The following is a 7300-nucleotide window of genomic DNA, read 5'->3' on the forward strand; positions in this document are numbered from 1 at the left end:
CACTGATTTGCATGCCAAGTCATGAGTTCAGCAGTAGAGGGAGATTTAAATAACCATTTAAATCTTGGAATTATCGGAAAATACCACATGACCTTGGCTGGAATATTGACCCTAAGTTGGCCATTCTTCCGTACTTTCCAATGTGACAGCTTACAATGAGGACATTGAGAAGCATCGGAATGTATGCCCCTGTACAGTATACAATCATTGGGACACGAATGAATTTTTATATACTCTAGACCTAAATCGGATAAAGTTTTCTTCGCTTCATATGTTAGGAGGCAACACATTATCTTTGGGAAGGATCGAGCCAAATGAAGAGAGCAGCTCAGTAAAGGCAGTGTCGATCGCTAATACCAAACCTAGATTTCTAGTTGTGCAATTTTAACATTGACTCTAACTTTGTGCACTCGCTTCCCTCAAACAAAGGTTGTTCCGCATCAACAACAAACCTCTGAAAATCATATGAATCCTTATTGTAATTACCCGAATTAAAAGCCGCTTCACAAACTTCAATAGTTTTTGATGCAGCAAAGTGCTATATGTTGGTCTGAAGCAGGACGTGTACTACCTATAGATGACCTAGTACTCCTAGTAGATTTATCTTCATGCCAAATCCAATCAACATACTCCAATCTAAAACCATGATCGTATATATGTCCCCTTATGATTTTGGTGAGAATTTTTTAAAATTAACATATCGACCACATGGACAAGGAATTCTTTTAGGATCTTTACAATTTTCTTCAGCGAAAATCAAGAATTCTTCGACGCCAATTTCAAATTCTAAAGAACCTATCTTTTATTCACGACTTATCCATAATTGAAAATGTATGAAAAACAACCTAACCACCTGATGGTCATTTCAACATCAAAATATTAGAGTAAGTTTATATATCATTATATTCATTATCTACTCATAATTCTACAATACTATATTTCTTGGTTATTAGTATAAATATTTATTAATTTTTAATAGATATACTATGCAGCTAAAATACATATTCATACTAAGAATTAGCGGTATATATTTATCATAAGTTACACATCGCTTAATTAATTCATACTAAACAAACTAAGAAAGTCAACATTGTTAACTAGCATAATCAAGACAGGTGCACATATTCATGTGCGAATTAATAACAAACATGCCCTTAAAAATTGAAAGATTTTACACAAATGACAAACTAGTACATTCATGGCATCTCATCTATTAAAAAGAATGATACACTAAATCTGATACATAAACAAGAATCCAAAGCAATAATGTATACATAAATAATGACAGATCGGTTACTGGTGAATCCCTTCATAAATAATGTATACATAAAAAAGGGAAAAAGAAAACGAATAAGAATTTCTAACTCCTTCTTGAAGTAAAATGTGCAGGCACTGTCAAATTCCGAGACTTGATGAGATAATCTGCAAATGGACAAAATCGAATGTAAAAATATACTATTACTTAAAAACTTTAACGGACAAAAATCAGAAGATATCAACCAGAAAAAACACTGCAAATATCAAACCTAATTGATATATTTAGGCAAACCTAAATATATATACACAAGAATACAATCCTATTTTATGTTCAAAAAAATGCAGATTTATGTAAATCTATATATATGCATATTTAAAACAACTCAAGAAAAAATAGAAAATTAGAGTACAAACCTTAAGAAGCTCAATGAATCTCAAAACCTGTCAAAAAAGGAAAAAACCCATTAAAATTTATGAACAAACCTAATTGAACAAATTTAATCTAACCAAACATAGAAACCTAAATGAACAAACATACCTGTCCAGAAATTAGGGTTTCTCGTAGATGGAGTTGATTAATTGATGGTGTTCTTCAATTTGGGGTTTAATTAAAACCCTATGTACTTACTATAAACTGATATGGTGTGTGTGAGAGAGAGAGAGAGATAGAAGAGAGAGAGAGAGGGAGAGAAGCAGAGAGATGGAGAGAGAGGGAAAGAGAACCAGAGAGCAGAGTGAGCTCAGAGAGAGAGAGAGCAGAGAGGGTGAGAGTGAAAGAGAAAGAGCAGAGAGAGTGAGAGTGAGAGAGAGACAGGAAAAAGAACTAGGGGAGACGGGTTTTTTTTTGGTTAAGCGGGGAATATTTGGGGAATAAAGGGGGGAAAGTTTTCGCTTTTTTTTAATTTTTTTAAGTTAACCATCGACAACGATTGTAAAATATAACCGATGTCTATAAAACACAGACATCGGTTACATAAAAAAACCGATGTCTAACTAACGTTTTTATTTTTGAAAAATAGCTATAGACGACGGTTATTTTCTGGACCGATGTCTAAAATAAGCAGTAACATTGGTTTTAAAATAACCGATGTCTAAATATAACTTTAACATCGGTCATCTAAGCAACCGATGTCTAAGGACTGATGTCTATTGAAAAAATTCTAGTAATGTAGTCACATCATATAAACGCAATTATCTCAGTCTGGCATCTCAAAGCATCACTCTTTCTATTTCAACAATTGGCTGACGTACTACTCCTGCGATTGCTAGAAGCTTCATAACCCTCACCATTCCATTCACTCTTTCTCCACATCTTGTCCTGATCAAATCGAATGATCCGCATCTTTAATTAAAAGATATAAATTTAATTGTCAAACCGATAATTACTCGACAAATTGCGCATCAAAAACCCTATCGTCTACCCATAAGATAGCCCACGCACAAAGAAAACAGTCCAACACAAGACTCTTGACTCATGTACGCACGTAATTCATATAACATATAAACTTATAATCCAGTATCACATAATTTATATAACATATGACTCAGTTCGCCAAAAGGTTCGACTCAATACGTTTAAAAATGAAATCTGGTCAAAAATATGATTTATCAATCAAAAATCGACTCAGAATGATTCGTAAAACAAGCGAACTTTCGAAACAAAAGAATTTGGGTCTCGAAAGTATTTTAATGAAAGTGGAGTATTTTTCTGAGTCTAGAGGCATTCGTTTCGTATTAAACGGCCGAAACGGTTTATTTAATATGAATTTTGGAATATTTTCCGGAATTAAAACGGGTTCCGAATCATTTTATAATTAAATAATAGGAATCGAACACCCGAATATGACTTTAAAATAATTTAATAATAATTATCGAGCTTTGAAACATAATTTGAAAATAATATTTTAAAGCTCAAACTATTTTCAGAATTTTTAAATCAAAATAATTAATTAAATCTAATTAAATAATCAATTAATTTAATTAATAACTAATTAAATTAATCAATCAATTTATATTTAAATTAATTGACTAATTAAATAATTAATTAAAAACAAAAATTAATTAATTAATTAATTAAGATTTATTTTAGAATTAAAAATAATTTTCGGAATTAAAAATAAATAAATTTTGGAATTTAAAATAAATAACAACAATTCCTAAAAATAATTAAAAGGAAAAATACATTTTTTGAAAATAAATAAGATTTTGATTAATTTAAATAAAAAATTCTGTACAAACAGAATTGAATTGGGGAATTAGGGTTTTAAAGATCGAAAACCGGGTTGTAATCGGGTCGGGAAATGGGTCATGGGTCGCCAAGAACAGGAGAACACTCAAGGGAATCAAAGCTTCATTTCTATATGATATTGAACTCAGAATTCAACATATAATATACCAACTCGATCAGAAAAATGTTATCTATAACATGGTATCATCAAAACACGGAAATCGTAAAGTTTTGGATTTTTCGGAAAATTAAAGAATTAAATCGAATTATGGAAAATAACTCGAATTTTGAAGTGGGTTCTGCACTAAATTGATGAGTGTTTTGGAAGGGTGGTGATGAGAGTTCGATTTAGTTACAAGAGCGTTTCAAACGGAGTCCGGTAATGCCTCCAAATTTCAATTTGATTCTCAAGAAAATGAAGAACACGAAGAACATTCAAGAACTTAATCCGAAAATCAAACAACCTTTTGAGCATGTTATGGAACTCGAAATTCAACATATGATATATAATTTAATGGCCAGAGATGCTCTATAACATGCAATCATCAAATCAGACAAACCAAATCGGTTACGAAAATTCATATTTTTACTAAATAATTCCATTTTTGTAAAAATCATAGAAAAATACGATGAAATTGGGATGATATGGATAATTAAATTGGATTCTACGCGTCGAGAGCTTCAATTTGACCACTTGTACGTCGAAATCCGACTTCGGTAACTCTTCCAAATCTAGGTTGATTATGAAGAAGGCGAAGAACACTCATCGGTTTCTCGATAATTATGAAATTTTACTGACGATTATGATTATACGAACAAAATGAAATAATAAAAGGGCTATATATTTATGGAATATGGTTCGTGTTGGATCGTATTGGATCGATAAATTAGTTGCTTAGCCGGTAAGTAACTGCAAAACGATCCGAAAACAGATTACTTAGCCGCTAAGTAACTATAAAAATGATACAATTTAATACCAGATTTGGATAATTATCAAAACCGAGCTTCCTATAAAACACCATATCATAAAATAATGTAAAAATATCCCGTCTTTCGAGGAATACGAGTTTTATTAATCTACCGAAATGATTATCGTATCGAAAATTATACGCCGGGACGCGTACGGGTCAAACCGTAACCCAGATTAAAAAAGTTAAAACACGGAAAATGTCCGGAATTACCATATTAGGTTAGGAAGGAGAGTTTTCCGAAGAGTTTCGGGTTTTAAAAGTGCAAAAACGGTTGAAGTTGGACGATTCCCGGCTTTATAAAATAGTTTTATAATTACTCAGAAAATAAATATTAAATCTATAAATCCTTATAAAATCATATACAATCCAAAAATTACCAGAAAAATACCATAATTAAAATAAAAATACTCACACTATATCACATATAAACACCCAAATATAAATATCAATCATTAGATAATTCACCAAAACTCCCATAATAATCACATAATAATTATTTATTGTTAAAAATAATTTCACAATATTTTCCGGATATTACAAAACAATTTCAATTTACCGATATCAATAAGATCGGCTTTCAAATAATTTTTGAAAATAATACATTTAAGTAAATATTTTAAAAATTAACAAGGATTAATATAAACACTTAACAATTAGGACATTACCATTTAATATAACCAACTCGTCAAACAGAAATAAAATATCCACCATTTTATTCCTTCTAAATCATAAAAGCACATATATACATTCAAATAATAATTATAATAATTCTAAAAAAACGGGATATTACACTTTTGCACATCGATAAGAGTTCGACCCGTAGCTAAGAATGGTCTTCCCAAGATAATGGTAATCTTTTATCTCTTAAATTCTAGAATGATGAAATCTGCAGGGAAGATGAGTTTATCCATCTTAACCAATAAATCCTCTACACTCATCGCGGATAAGTGAAGGAATGATCAGCCAGCTAAAAAGACATGTTCACAGGTTTAGGATCAGGAAGTCCAAGTTTCTTGAAAACGGACAAGGGCATCAGATTGATGCTAGCTCCCAAGTCACACAAACTTTTGTCGAATGATAGATTGCCAATGGTGCAAGGTATCGTGAAGCTCCTGGATCTTTAAGCTTAGGAGGTAGTTTCTGTTGCAGCAATCACTGCACTCTTCCATTAGAGCAACGGTTTCCAACTCCTCAAGTTTTAGCTTTCGAGATAGAATACCTTCATGAACTTAGCGTAGCTCAGCATCTGTTCTAGAGCTCATCAAAAGGTATGTTAATGTGCAACTTCGTGAAACCTCCAAAAACTTGGCAAATTGATTATCGAACTTCTGCTTCTGAAGTCTTTAGGATAAAACGGAGGTGGGTAGACCGTTTATCCCCTGTATTACCCTCAGGAGGATTGCTTTCAACAGCTTTTTCTTCAGTTCCACCTCGGCATCCTTTGTACAACCTTTTCAGTTCCATCTCATTTATGGAATTGGCAAAGGTGCAGATGCACCTGCATTCTGAACAAAATCTTCAAAATCTTCATTTTCCTGAATTTGGGGGCTCGTGACTTTCCAGACCTTAATTTGATTGCCTTCAATTGCTCTTTGACTTCATCTTGCCTGAATTAGCTTCTATCACTAGGAAGAGTTCCTGATTGACGGTTCAACAAAGCATTGGAAATTTGCCCTATTTGTTTCTCAAGAGTCTTGATAGAAACGTTTGGCTTTTGCACATACGCCTCAACTCCTCAAATTCAGATTTTCATTAGTAGATTGACCGGAATTCCATGCGGTTGTTGTTGAAGATGGAGTTGTTTTTTTGATGCATACTGTTGTTGAAAACCAGGAGGGTTGAATTGCTTGGCTCCAAACTACTGATAAGGCTGTTGTACCGCATTATGATTGTTGCTCCAACTAAAGTTAGGATGATTGTGGTTATAAGGATGATAAGTGCAGGAATGGTTGTTGCGACCTCTAAAAGTTACTCACAAACTGAGCTGATTCACGAGATATAGCACACTGCCCCGTCGCGTGCGCACCAGCATAAAGCTCACATACACTAATGATCTGATTAACTCATAATTAGCCAAAGAATCCACTTTCATCATTAACGCCTTTAGCTGAGAAGCTATAGCCGTAGCTGTATCTACCTCCATAATTTCTGCTACCTTACTTTGAGATAGTCTCTGAGTTGGGTTCTGATATTCATTAGCAGCCATCAATTCAATTAGCTCATAAGCTTCATCGTAGCTCTTAGCCATAAGGCTCCACCTGATGCTGCATCGAGCATAGGTCTCGACTGTGCTCCCAACCCATTATAAAAGTAATTGATGATCATCCAGTCAGGCATGCCATGATGAGGATATTCTTAAGCATCTCTTGTAGCGCTCCAAGCCTCACACAAAGATTCTCCCGATTGCTACGCAAATTGAGTAAGAGCGTTTCTGAGACAGCTGTTTTCGCCATAGGGAAGAATTTAGTGAGAAACTTTTGAGCAAGATCCTCCTAAGTAGTGATAGAAACCTGGTGGTGGAGAATACAACCAACACTTAGCTTATCCTCAGAGAGAATGGAAAAAGCCTCGGCTTCATAACATCTTAGAAACTTGTTGAACTTGAAAGTGTCGCAAATCTCGATGAAATCTCTAATGTGCATGTTGGGATCTTCCGTTGGAGAACCCCCAAACTGGACTGAATTCTGCACATCTGAATCGTGCTAGACTTGATTTCAAAGGTATTAGTTGCGATGCATGGTCTGACAATGCCAGACTGAATGTCATTGATCTTCGGTTGAGAATAATCTATCAAAGCCTTCAGATTTGCTGCTGGTTATCCCATTGTAATAATCGCTTCTTCTTC

At 33.7% G+C, this 7300-nt stretch overlaps 1 non-coding gene across 1 annotated transcript; it reads left to right on the forward strand.

Annotated features, from left to right (window-relative positions):
- Positions 1–6790: 6790 nt before the first annotated feature.
- On the forward strand, positions 6791–6894 carry LOC141675511 (small nucleolar RNA R71). Its single transcript, XR_012556159.1, has one exon. It is a non-coding gene; the product is annotated as a small nucleolar RNA R71 (small nucleolar RNA).
- Positions 6895–7300: the final 406 nt, after the last annotated feature.

This window comes from Apium graveolens, chromosome 7 (genome assembly GCF_009905375.1).
Source record: "Apium graveolens cultivar Ventura chromosome 7, ASM990537v1, whole genome shotgun sequence".
Classification (NCBI taxonomy): domain Eukaryota; kingdom Viridiplantae; phylum Streptophyta; class Magnoliopsida; order Apiales; family Apiaceae; genus Apium; species Apium graveolens.